Consider the following 14137-nt stretch of genomic DNA (forward strand, 5'->3'; position numbering starts at 1 on the left):
AGGATAAAGTACGGACTCAGATAGAAGGACTAAATAGTTGGACAATAGAAGATAAAAAAGAAAAAAGAACTTTGTTTTGAGGAGGAAATATCCTTTGATGTAGAGGTACAAGGCTACATTATAGGATTAAGTACTGACTCAGTGGGAAGGACCAAGTAGCTGGACTAAGGAAGATGAGAAAAAAAAAAGGAACTTTGTTTTGAGGAGGGAATATCCTTTGATGTAGAGGTACAAGGCTACATTATAGGATAAAGTACTGACTCATTGGGAAGGACCAAGTAGCTGGACTAAGGAAGATGAGAAAAAAAAGGAGCTTTGTTTTGAGGAGGAAATATCCTTTGATGTAGAGGTACAAGGCTACATTATAGGATAAAGTACTGACTCATTGGGAAGGACCAAGTAGCTGGACTAAGGAAGATGAGAAAAAAAAGGAACTTTGTTTTGAGGAGGGAATATCCTTTGATGTAGAGGTGCAAGGCTACATTATAGGATAAAGTACTGACTCATTGGGAAGGACCAAGTAGCTGGACTAAGGAAGATGAGAAAAAAAAGGAGCTTTGTTTTGAAGAGGAAATATCCTTTGATGTAGAAGTACAAGGCTACATTATAGGATAAAGTACTGACTCATTGGGAAGGACCAAGTGGCTGGACTAAGGAAGATGAGAAAAAAAATGGAACTTTGTTTTGAGGAGGGAATATCCTTTGATATAGAGGTACAAGGCTACATTATAGGATAAAGTACGGACTCAGTGGGAAGGACCAAGTAGCTGGACTAAAAAAGATGAAAAAAAAAGGAGCTTTGTTTTGAGGAGGAAATATCCTTTGATGTAGAGGTACAAGGCTACATTATAGGATAAAGTACGGACTCAGATAGAAGGACTAAATAGCTGGGCAATAGAAGATAAAAAAGAAAAAACAACTTTGTTTTGAGGAGGAAATATCCTTTGATGCAGAGGTACAAGGCTACATTATAGGATAAAGTACTGACTCATAGGGAAGGACCAAGTAGCTGGACTATGGAATATGAGAAAAAAAAAGGAACTTTGTTTTGAGGAGGGAATATCCTTTGATGTAGAGGTACAAGGCTACATTATAGGATAAAGTACTGACTCATTGGGAAGGACCAAGTAGCTGGACTAAGGAAGATGAGAAAAAAAAGGCTTTGTTTTGAGGAGGAAATATCCTTTGATGTAGAGGTACAAGGCTACATTATAGGATAAAGTACTGACTCATTGGGAAGGACCAAGTAGCTGGACTAAGGAAGATGAGAAAAAAAAAAGGAACTTTGCTTTGAGGAGGAAATATCCTTTGATGTAGAGGTACAAGGCTACATTATAGGATAAAGTACTGACTCATTGGGAAGGACCAAGTAGCTGGACTAAGGAAGATGAGAAAAAAAAAAGGAACTTTGTTTTGAGGAGGAAATATCCTTTGATGTAGAGGTACAAGGCTACATTATAGGATAAAGTACTGACTCATTGGGAAGGACCAAGTAGCTGGACTAAGGAAGATGAGAAAAAAAAGGAACTTTGTTTTGAGGAGGGAATATCCTTTGATGTAGAGGTACAAGGCTACATTATAGGATAAAGTACGGACTCAGTGGGAAGGACCAAGTAGCTGGACTAAAGAAGATGAAAAAAAAAGGAACTTTGTTTTGAGGAGGAAATATCCTTTGATGTAGAGGTACAAGGCTACATTATAGGATAAAGTACGGACTCAGTGGGAAGGACCAAGTAGCTGGACTAAAGAAGATGAAAAAAAAAAGGAGCTTTGTTTTGAGGAGGAAATATCCTTTGATGTAGAGGTACAAGGCTACATTATAGGATAAAGTACGGACTCAGTGGGAAGGACCAAGTAGCTGGACTAAAGAAGATGAAAAAAAAAGGAACTTTGTTTTGAGGAGGAAATATCCTTTGATGTAGAGGTACAAGGCTACATTATAGGATAAAGTACGGACTCAGTGGGAAGGACCAAGTAGCTGGACTAAAGAAGATGAGAAAAAAAAATGAGCTTTGTTTTGAGGAGGAAATATCCTTTGATGTAGAGGCACAAGGCTACATTATAGGATAAAGTACTGACTCAGTGGGAAGGACCAAGTAGCTGGACTAAGGAAGATGAGAAAAAAAATGAGCTTTGTTTTGAGGAGGAAATATCCTTTGATGTAGAGGTACAAGGCTACATTATAGGATAAAGTACGGACTCAGATAGAAGGACTAAATAGTTGGACAATAGAAGATAAAAAAGAAAAAAGAACTTTGTTTTGAGGAGGAAATATCCTTTGATGTGGAGGTACAAGGCTACATTATAGGATAAAGTACAGACTCAGATAGAAGGAACAAGTAGTTGGACAACAGAAGATAAAAAAGAAAAAAGAACTTTGTTTTGAGGAGGAAATATCCTTTGATGTGGAGGTACAAGGCTACATTATAGGATAAAGTACGAGCTCAGTTAGAAGGACCAAATAGTTGGACAATAGAAGATAAAAAAGAAAAAAGAACTTTGTTTTGAACAGGAAATATCCTTTGATGTAGAGGTACAAGGCTACATTATAGGATAAAGTACGGACTCAGATAGAAGGACTAAATAGTTGGACAATAGAAGATAAAAAAAATAAAAAAAACTTTGTTTTGAGGAGGAAATATCCTTTGATGTAAAGGTACAAGGCTACATAATAGGATAAAGTACGGGCTAAGTTAGAAGGACCAAGTAGTTGGACAATAGAAGATAAAAAAGAAAAAAGAACTTTGTTTTGAGGAGGAAATATCCTTTGATATAGAGGTACAATGCTATATTATAGGATAAAGTACGGACTCATTGGGAAGGACCAAGTAGCTGGACTAAGGAAGATGAGAAAAAAAAAGGAGCTTTGTTTTGAGGAGGAAATATCCTTTGATGTAGAGGTACAAGGCTATATTATAGGATAAAGTACTGACTCATTGGGAAGGACCAAGTAGCTGGACTAAGGAAGATGAGAAAAAAAAGGAACTTTGTTTTGAGGAGGAAATATCCTTTGATGTAGAGGTACAAGGCTACATTATAGGATAAAGTACTGACTCATTGGGAAGGACCAAGTAGCTAGACTAAGGAAGATGATAAAAAAAAAGGAGCTTTGTTTTGAGGAGGAAATATCCTTTGATGTAGAGGTACAAGGCTACATTATAGGATAAAGTACGGACTCAGATAGAAGGACTAAATAGTTGGACAATAAAAGATAAAAAAGAAAAAAGAACTTTGTTTTGAGGAGGAAATATCCTTTGATGTGGAGGTACAAGGCTACATTATAGGATAAAGTACTGACTCAGTGGGAAGGACCAAGTAGCTGGACTAAGGAAGATGAGAAAAAAAAAAGGAACTTTGTTTCGAGGAGGGAATATCCTTTGATGTAGAGGTACAAGGCTACATTATAGGATAAAGTACTGACTCATTGGGAAGGACCAAGTAGCTGGACTAAGGAAGATGAGAAAAAGAAGGAGCTTTGTTTTGAGGAGGAAATATCCTTTGATGTAGAGGTACAAGGCTACATTATAGGATAAAGTACTGACTCATTGGGAAGGACCAAGTAGCTGGACTAAGGAAGATGACAAAAAAAAGGAGCATTGTTTTGAGGAGGGAATATCCTTTGATGTAGAGGTACAAGGCTACATTATAGGATAAAGTACTGACTCGGTGGGAAGGACCAAGTAGCTGGACTAAGGAAGATGAGAAAAAAAAGGAACTTTGTTTTTAGGAGGAAATATCCTTTGATGTAGAGGTACAAGGCTACATTATAGGATAAAGTACTGACTCAGTGGGAAGGACCAAGTAGCTGGACTAAGGAAGATGAGAAAAAAAAGGAGCTTTGTTTTGAGGAGGAAATATCCTTTGATGTAGAGGTACAAGGCTACATTATAGGATAAAATACTGACTCAGTGGGAAGGACCAAGTAGCTGGACTAAGGAAGATGAGAAAAAAAAAAGGAACTTTGTTTTGAGGAGGAAATATCCTTTGATATAGAGGTACAATGCTATATTATAGGATAAAGTACGGACTCATTGGGAAGGACCAAGTAGTTGGACTAAGGAAGATGTGAAAAAAAAAAGGAACTTTGTTTTGAGGAGGGAATATCCTTTGATGTAGAGGTACAAGGCTACATTATAGGATAAAGTACTGACTCAGTGGGAAGGGCCAAGTAGCTGGACTAAGGAAGATGAGAAAAAAAAGGAACTTTGTTTTGAGGAGGAAATATCCTTTGATGTAGAGGTACAAGGCTACATTATAGGATAAAGTACTGATTCAGTGGGAAGGACCAAGTAGCTGTACTAAGGAAGATGAGAAAAAAAAGGAACTTTGTTTTGAGGAGGAAATATCCTTTGATGTAGAGGTACAAGGCTACATTATAGGATAAAGTACTGACTCAGTAGGAAGGACCAAGTAGCTGGACTAAGGAAGATGAGAAAAAAAATGAACTTTGTTTTGAGGAGGAAATATCCTTTGATGTAGAGGTACAAGGCTACATTATTGGATAAAGTACTGACTCAGTGGGAAGGGCCAAGTAGTTGGACTAAGGAAGATGAGAAAAAAAAAGGAACTTTGTTTTGAGGAGGAAATATTCTTTGATGTGGAGGTACAAGGCTACATTATAGGATAAAGTACTGACTCGGTGGGAAGGACCAAGTAGCTGGACTAAGGAAGATGAGAAAAAAAAGGAACTTTGTTTTGAGGAGGAAATATCCTTTGATGTAGAGGTACAAGGCTACATTATAGGATAAAGTACTGACTCAGTGGGAAGGACCAAGTAGCTGGACTAAGGAAGATGAGAAAAAAAAGGAGCTTTGTTTTGAGGAGGAAATATCCTTTGATGTAGAGGTACAAGGCTACATTATAGGATAAAATACTGACTCAGTGGGAAGGACCAAGTAGCTGGACTAAGGAAGATGAGAAAAAAAAAAGGAACTTTGTTTTGAGGAGGAAATATCCTTTGATATAGAGGTACAATGCTATATTATAGGATAAAGTACGGACTCATTGGGAAGGACCAAGTAGTTGGACTAAGGAAGATGTGAAAAAAAAAAGGAACTTTGTTTTGAGGAGGGAATATCCTTTGATGTAGAGGTACAAGGCTACATTATAGGATAAAGTACTGACTCAGTGGGAAGGGCCAAGTAGCTGGACTAAGGAAGATGAGAAAAAAAAGGAACTTTGTTTTGAGGAGGAAATATCCTTTGATGTAGAGGTACAAGGCTACATTATAGGATAAAGTACTGATTCAGTGGGAAGGACCAAGTAGCTGTACTAAGGAAGATGAGAAAAAAAAGGAACTTTGTTTTGAGGAGGAAATATCCTTTGATGTAGAGGTACAAGGCTACATTATAGGATAAAGTACTGACTCAGTAGGAAGGACCAAGTAGCTGGACTAAGGAAGATGAGAAAAAAAATGAACTTTGTTTTGAGGAGGAAATATCCTTTGATGTAGAGGTACAAGGCTACATTATAGGATAAAGTACTGACTCAGTGGGAAGGGCCAAGTAGTTGGACTAAGGAAGATGAGAAAAAAAAAGGAACTTTGTTTTGAGGAGGAAATATTCTTTGATGTGGAGGTACAAGGCTACATTATAGGATAAAGTACTGACTCAGTGGGAAGGACCAAGTAGCTTGACTAAGGAAGATGAGAAAAAAAGAAGGAACTTTGTTTTGAGGAGGGAATATCCTTTGATGTAGAGGTACAAGGCTACATTATAGGATAAAGTACTGACTCAGTGGGAAGGACCAAGTAGCTGGACTAAGGAAGATGAGAAAAAAAAGGAGCTTTGTTCTGAGGAGGAAATATCCTTTGATGTAGAGGTACAAGGCTACATTATAGGATAAAGTACTGACTCATTGGGAAGGACCAAGTAGCTGGACTAAGGAAGATGATAAAAAAAAAGGAGCTTTGTTTTGAGGAGGAAATATCCTTTGATGTAGAGGTACAAGGCTACATTATAGGATAAAGTACGGACTCAGATAGAAGGACTAAATAGTTGGACAATAGAAGATAAAAAAGAAAAAACAACTTTGTTTTGAGGAGGAAATATCCTTTGATGTAGAGGTACAAGGCTACATTATAGGATTAAGTACTGACTCAGTGGGAAAGACCAAGTAGCTGGACTAAGGAAGATGAGAAAAAAAAAAGGAACTTTGTTTTGAGGAGGGAATATCCTTTGATGTAGAGGTACAAGGCTACATTATAGGATAAAGTACTGACTCATTGGGAAGGACCAAGTAGCTGGACTAAGGAAGATGAGAAAAAAAAGGAGCTTTGTTTTGAGGAGGAAATATCCTTTGATGTAGAGGTACAAGGCTACATTATAGGATAAAGTACTGACTCATTGGGAAGGACCAAGTAGCTGGACTAAGGAAGATGAGAAAAAAAAGGAACTTTGTTTTGAGGAGGGAATATCCTTTGATGTAGAGGTGCAAGGCTACATTATAGGATAAAGTACTGACTCATTGGGAAGGACCAAGTAGCTGGACTAAGGAAGATGAGAAAAAAAAGGAGCTTTGTTTTGAAGAGGAAATATCCTTTGATGTAGAAGTACAAGGCTACATTATAGGATAAAGTACTGACTCATTGGGAAGGACCAAGTGGCTGGACTAAGGAAGATGAGAAAAAAAAAAGGAACTTTGTTTTGAGGAGGGAATATCCTTTGATATAGAGGTACAAGGCTACATTATAGGATAAAGTACGGACTCAGTGGGAAGGACCAAGTAGCTGGACTAAAGAAGATGAAAAAAAAAGGAGCTTTGTTTTGAGGAGGAAATATCCTTTGATGTAGAGGTACAAGGCTACATTATAGGATAAAGTACGGACTCAGATAGAAGGACTAAATAGCTGGGCAATAGAAGATAAAAAAGAAAAAACAACTTTGTTTTGAGGAGGAAATATCCTTTGATGCAGAGGTACAAGGCTACATTATAGGATAAAGTACTGACTCATAGGGAAGGACCAAGTAGCTGGACTATGGAATATGAGAAAAAAAAAGGAACTTTGTTTTGAGGAGGGAATATCCTTTGATGTAGAGGTACAAGGCTACATTATAGGATAAAGTACTGACTCATTGGGAAGGACCAAGTAGCTGGACTAAGGAAGATGAGAAAAAAAAAGGAGCTTTGTTTTGAAAAAGAAATATCCTTTGATGTAGAGGTACAAGGCTACATTATAGGATAAAGTACTGACTCATTGGGAAGGACCAAGTAGCTGGACTAAGGAAGATGAGAAAAAAAAGGCTTTGTTTTGAGGAGGAAATATCCTTTGATGTAGAGGTACAAGGCTACATTATAGGATAAAGTACTGACTCATTGGGAAGGACCAAGTAGCTGGACTAAGGAAGATGAGAAAAAAAAAAGGAACTTTGTTTTGAGGAGGAAATATCCTTTGATGTAGAGGTACAAGGCTACATTATAGGATAAAGTACTGACTCATTGGGAAGGACCAAGTAGCTGGACTAAGGAAGATGAGAAAAAAAAAAGGAACTTTGTTTTGAGGAGGAAATATCCTTTGATGTAGAGGTACAAGGCTATATTATAGGATAAAGTACTGACTCATTGGGAAGGACCAAGTAGCTGGACTAAGGAAGATGAGAAAAAAAAGGAACTTTGTTTTGAGGAGGGAATATCCTTTGATGTAGAGGTACAAGGCTACATTAGAGGATAAAATACGGACTCAGTGGGAAGGACCAAGTAGCTGGACTAAAGAAGATGAAAAAAAAAAAAGGAGCTTTGTTTTGAGGAGGAAATATCCTTTGATGTAGAGGTACAAGGCTACATTATAGGATAAAGTACGGACTCAGTGGGAAGGACCAAGTAGCTGGACTAAAGAAGATGAAAAAAAAAAGGAACTTTGTTTTGAGGAGGAAATATCCTTTGATGTAGAGGTACAAGGCTACATTATAGGATAAAGTACGGACTCAGTGGGAAGGACCAAGTAGCTGGACTAAAGAAGATGAGAAAAAAAAAATGAGCTTTGTTTTGAGGAGGAAATATCCTTTGATGTAGAGGCACAAGGCTACATTATAGGATAAAGCACTGACTCAGTGGGAAGGACCAAGTAGCTGGACTAAGGAAGATGAGAAAAAAAATGAGCTTTGTTTTGAGGAGGAAATATCCTTTGATGTAGAGGTACAAGGCTACATTATAGAATAAAGTACGGACTCAGATAGAAGGACTAAATAGTTGGACAATAGAAGATAAAAAAGAAAAAAGAACTTTGTTTTGAGGAGGAAATATCCTTTGATGTGGAGGTACAAGGCTACATTATAGGATAAAGTACAGACTCAGATAGAAGGAACAAGTAGTTGGACAACAGAAGATAAAAAAGAAAAGAGAACTTTGTTTTGAGGAGGAAATATCCTTTGATGTGGAGGTACAAGGCTACATTATAGGATAAAGTACGAGCTCAGTTAGAAGGACCAAATAGTTGGACAATAGAAGATAAAAAAGAAAAAAGAACTTTGTTTTGAACAGGAAATATCCTTTGATGTAGAGGTACAAGGCTACATTATAGGATAAAGTACGGACTCAGATAGAAGGACTAAATAGTTGGACAATAGAAGATAAAAAAAATAAAAAAAACTTTGTTTTGAGGAGGAAATATCCTTTGATGTAAAGGTACAAGGCTACATAATAGGATAAAGTACGGGCTAAGTTAGAAGGACCAAGTAGTTGGACAATAGAAGATAAAAAAGAAAAAAGAACTTTGTTTTGAGGAGGAAATATCCTTTGATATAGAGGTACAATGCTATATTATAGGATAAAGTACGGACTCATTGGGAAGGACCAAGTAGCTGGACTAAGGAAGATGAGAAAAAAAAAGGAGCTTTGTTTTGAGGAGGAAATATCCTTTGATGTAGAGGTACAAGGCTATATTATAGGATAAAGTACTGACTCATTGGGAAGGACCAAGTAGCTAGACTAAGGAAGATGATAAAAAAAAAGGAGCTTTGTTTTGAGGAGGAAATATCCTTTGATGTAGAGGTACAAGGCTACATTATAGGATAAAGTACTGACTCATTGGGAAGGACCAAGTAGTTGGACTAAGGAAGATGATAAAAAAAAGGAGCTTTGTTTTGAGGAGGGAATATCCTTTGATGTAGAGGTACAAGGCTACATTATAGGATAAAGTACTGACTCAGTGGGAAGGACCAAGTAGTTGGACTAAGGAAGATGATAAAAAAAAGGAACTTTGTTTTTAGGAGGAAATATCCTTTGATGTAGAGGTACAAGGCTACATTATAGGATAAAGTACTGACTCATTGGGAAGGACCAAGTAGCTGGACTAAGGAAGATGAGAAAAAAAAGGAGCTTTGTTTTGAGGAGGAAATATCCTTTGATGTAGAGGTACAAGGCTACATTATAGGATAAAGTACTGACTCAGTGGGAAGGACCAAGTAGCTGGACTAAGGAAGATGAGAAAAAAAAAAGGATCTTTGTTTTGAGGAGGAAATATCCTTTGATGTAGAGGTACAAGGCTACATTATAGGATAAAGTACTGACTCATTGGGAAGGACCAAGTAGTTGGACTAAGGAAGATGAGAAAAAAAAAGGAACTTTGTTTTGAGGAGGGAATATCCTTTGATGTAGAGGTACAAGGCTACATTATAGGATAAAGTACTGACTCATTGGGAAGGACCAAGTAGTTGGACTAAGGAAGATGAGAAAAAAAAGGAACTTTGTTTTGAGGAGGGAATATCCTTTGATGTAGAGGTACAAGGCTACATTATAGGATAAAGTACTGATTCAGTGGGAAGGACCAAGTAGTTGGACTAAGGAAGATGAGAAAAAAAAAGGAACTTTGTTTTGAGGAGGGAATATCCTTTGATGTAGAGGTACAAGGCTACATTATAGGATAAAGTACTGACTCATTGGGAAGGACCAAGTAGTTGGACTAAGGAAGATGAGAAAAAAAAAAGGAACTTTGTTTTGAGGAGGGAATATCCTTTGATGTAGAGGTACAAGGCTACATTATAGGATAAAGTACTGACTCATTGGGAAGGACCAAGTAGTTGGACTAAGGAAGATGAGAAAAAAAAAAGGAACTTTGTTTTGAGGAGGGAATATCCTTTGATGTAGAGGTACAAGGCTACATTATAGGATAAAGTACTGACTCATTGGGAAGGACCAAGTAGTTGGACTAAGGAAGATGAGAAAAAAAAAAGGAACTTTGTTTTGAGGAGGGAATATCCTTTGATGTAGAGGTACAAGGCTACATTATAGGATAAAGTACTGACTCATTGGGAAGGACCAAGTAGTTGGACTAAGGAAGATGAGAAAAAAAAAAGGAACTTTGTTTTGAGGAGGGAATATCCTTTGATGTAGAGGTACAAGGCTACATTATAGGATAAAGTACTGACTCATTGGGAAGGACCAAGTAGTTGGACTAAGGAAGATGAGAAAAAAAAAGGAACTTTGTTTTGAGGAGGGAATATCCTTTGATGTAGAGGTACAAGGCTACATTATAGGATAAAGTACTGACTCATTGGGAAGGACCAAGTAGTTGGACTAAGGAAGATGAGAAAAAAAAAGGAACTTTGTTTTGAGGAGGGAATATCCTTTGATGTAGAGGTACAAGGCTACATTATAGGATAAAGTACTGACTCATTGGGAAGGACCAAGTAGTTGGACTAAGGAAGATGAGAAAAAAAAAGGAACTTTGTTTTGAGGAGGGAATATCCTTTGATGTAGAGGTACAAGGCTACATTATAGGATAAAGTACTGACTCATTGGGAAGGACCAAGTAGTTGGACTAAGGAAGATGAGAAAAAAAAAGGAACTTTGTTTTGAGGAGGGAATATCCTTTGATGTAGAGGTACAAGGCTACATTATAGGATAAAGTACTGACTCATTGGGAAGGACCAAGTAGTTGGACTAAGGAAGATGAGAAAAAAAAAGGAACTTTGTTTTGAGGAGGGAATATCCTTTGATGTAGAGGTACAAGGCTACATTATAGGATAAAGTACTGACTCAGTGGGAAGGACCAAGTAGTTGGACTAAGGAAGATGAGAAAAAAAAAGGAACTTTGTTTTGTGGAGGGAATATCCTTTGATGTAGAGGTACAAGGCTACATTATAGGATAAAGTACTGATTCAGTGGGAAGGACCAAGTAGTTGGACTAAGGAAGATGAGAAAAAAAAGGAACTTTGTTTTGAGGAGGGAATATCCTTTGATGTAGAGGTACAAGGCTACATTATGGGATAAAGTACTGACTCATTGGGAAGGACCAAGTAGTTGGACTAAGGAAGATGAGAAAAAAAAGGAACTTTGTTTTGAGGAGGGAATATCCTTTGATGTAGAGGTACAAGGCGACATTATAGGATAAAGTACTGACTCAGTGGGAAGGACCAAGTAGTTTGACTAAGGAAGATGAGAAAAAAAAGGAACTTTGTTTTGTGGAGGGAATATCCTTTGATGTAGAGGTACAAGGCTACATTATAGGATAAAGTACTGATTCAGTGGGAAGGACCAAGTAGTTGGACTAAGGAAGATGAGAAAAAAAAAGGAACTTTGTTTTGAGGAGGGAATATCCTTTGATGTAGAGGTACAAGGCTACATTATAGGATAAAGTACTGATTCAGTGGGAAGGACCAAGTAGTTGGACTAAGGAAGATGAGAAAAAAAAGGAACTTTGTTTTGAGGAGGAAATATCCTTTGATGTAGAGGTACAAGGCTACATTATAGGATAAAGTACTGACTCATTGGGAAGGACCAAGTAGTTGGACTAAGGAAGATGAGAAAAAAAAAGGAACTTTGTTTTGAGGAGGGAATATCCTTTGATGTAGAGGTACAAGGCTACATTATAGGATAAAGTACTGACTCAGTGGGAAGGACCAAGTAGTTGGACTAAGGAAGATGAGAAAAAAAAGGAGCTTTGTTTTGAGGAGGAAATATCCTTTGATGTAGAGGTACAAGGCTACATTATAGGATAAAGTACTGACTCATTGGGAAGGACCAAGTAGTTGGACTAAGGAAGATGAGAAAAAAAAGGAGCTTTGTTTTGAGGAGGGAATATCCTTTGATGTAGAGGTACAAGGCTACATTATAGGATAAAGTACTGACTCAGTGGGAAGGACCAAGTAGCTGGACTAAGGAAGATGAGAAAAAAATGGAGCTTTGTTTTGAGGAGGAAATATCCTTTGATGTAGAGTAGAGATACAAGGCTACATTATAGGATAAAGTACTGACTCATTGGGAAGGACCAAGTAGTTGGACTAAGGAAGATAAGAAAAAAAAGGAGCTTTGTTTTGAGGAGGGAATATCCTTTGATGTAGAGGTACAAGGCTACACTATAGGATAAAGTACTGACTCAGTGGGAAGGACCAAGTAGCTGGACTAAGGAAGATGAGAAAAAAAAAGGAGCTTTGTTTTTAGGAGGAAATATCCTTTGATGTAGAGGTACAAGGCTACATTATAGGATAAAGTACTGACTCAGTGGGAAGGACCAAGTAGCTGGACTAAGGAAGATGAGAAAAAAAAGGAGCTTTGTTTTGAGGAGGAAATATCCTTTGATGTAGAGTAGAGATACAAGGCTACATTATAGGATAAAGTACTGACTCAGTGGGAAGGACCAAGTAGTTGGACTAAGGAAGATGAGAAAAAAAAGAACTTTGTTTTAAGGAGGAAATATCCTTTGATGTAGAGGTACAAGGCTACATTATAGGATAAAGTACTGACTCAGTGGGAAGGACCAAGTAGCTGGACTAAGGAAGATGAGAAAAAAAAGGAGCTTTGTTTTTAGGAGGAAATATCCTTTGATGTAGAGGTACAAGGCTACATTATAGGATAAAGTACTGACTCAGTGGGAAGGACCAAGTAGCTGGACTAAGGAAGATGAGAAAAAAAAGGAGCTTTGTTTTGAGGAGGAAATATCCTTTGATGTAGAGTAGAGATACAAGGCTACATTATAGGATAAAGTACTGACTCAGTGGGAAGGACCAAGTAGTTGGACTAAGGAAGATGAGAAAAAAAAGAACTTTGTTTTAAGGAGGAAATATCCTTTGATGTAGAGGTACAAGGCTACATTATAGGATAAAGTACTGACTCAGTGGGAAGGACCAAGTAGCTGGACTAAGGAAGATGAGAAAAAAAAGGAGCTTTGTTTTTAGGAGGAAATATCCTTTGATGTAGAGGTACAAGGCTACATTATAGGATAAAGTACTGACTCAGTGGGAAGGACCAAGTAGCTGGACTAAGGAAGATGAGAAAAAAAAGGAGCTTTGTTTTGAGGAGGGAATATCCTTTGATGTAGAGGTACAAGGCTACACTATAGGATAAAGTACTGACTCAGTGGGAAGGACCAAGTAGCTGGACTAAGGAAGATGAGAAAAAAAAAGGAGCTTTGTTTTTAGGAGGAAATATCCTTTGATGTAGAGGTACAAGGCTACATTATAGGATAAAGTACTGACTCAGTGGGAAGGACCAAGTAGCTGGACTAAGGAAGATGAGAAAAAAAAGGAGCTTTGTTTTTAGGAGGAAATATCCTTTGATGTAGAGGTACAAGGCTACATTATAGGATAAAGTACTGACTCATTGGAAGGACCAACTAGCTGGACTAAGGAAGATGAGAAAAAAAAGGAGCTTTGTTTTGAGGAGGAAATATCCTTTAATGTAGAGGTACAAGGCTACATTATAGGATAAAGTACTGACTTAGTGGGAAGGACCAAGTAGTTGGACTAAGGAAGATGAGAAAAAAAAAAGGAACTTTGTTTTGAGGAGGAAATATCCTTTGCTGTGGAGGTACAAGGCTACATTATAGGATAAAGTACGGGCTCAGTTAGAAGGACCAAGTAGTTGGACTATAGAAGATAAAAAAGAAAAAAGACCTTTGTTTTGAGGAGGAAATATCCTTTGATATAGAGGTACAAGGCTACATTATAGGATAAAGTAAGGGCTCAGTGGGAAGGACCAAGTAGTTGGACTATAGAAGATAAAAAAGAAAAAAGAACTTTGTTTTGAGGAGGAAATATCCTTTGATGTAGAGGTACAAGGCTACATTATAGGATTAAAGTACGGGCTCAGTTAGAAGGACCAAGTAGTTGGACCATAGAAGATAAAAAAGAAAAAAGAACTTTGTTTTGAGGAGGAAATATCCTTTGATGTAGAGGTACAAGGCTACATTATAGGATTAAAG

At 37.5% G+C, this 14137-nt stretch overlaps 1 protein-coding gene across 1 annotated transcript in view; it reads left to right on the forward strand.

Moving 5' to 3' along the window:
* The window catches only part of LOC137617994 (mucin-3A-like), a 32740-nt gene that overhangs the window by 16074 nt on the left and 2529 nt on the right, over positions 1–14137 (forward strand). The gene's annotated exons all lie outside the window — the stretch shown is intronic.

Source organism: Palaemon carinicauda, chromosome 24, assembly GCF_036898095.1.
Source record: "Palaemon carinicauda isolate YSFRI2023 chromosome 24, ASM3689809v2, whole genome shotgun sequence".
NCBI classification, from domain to species: Eukaryota; Metazoa; Arthropoda; class Malacostraca; order Decapoda; family Palaemonidae; genus Palaemon; species Palaemon carinicauda.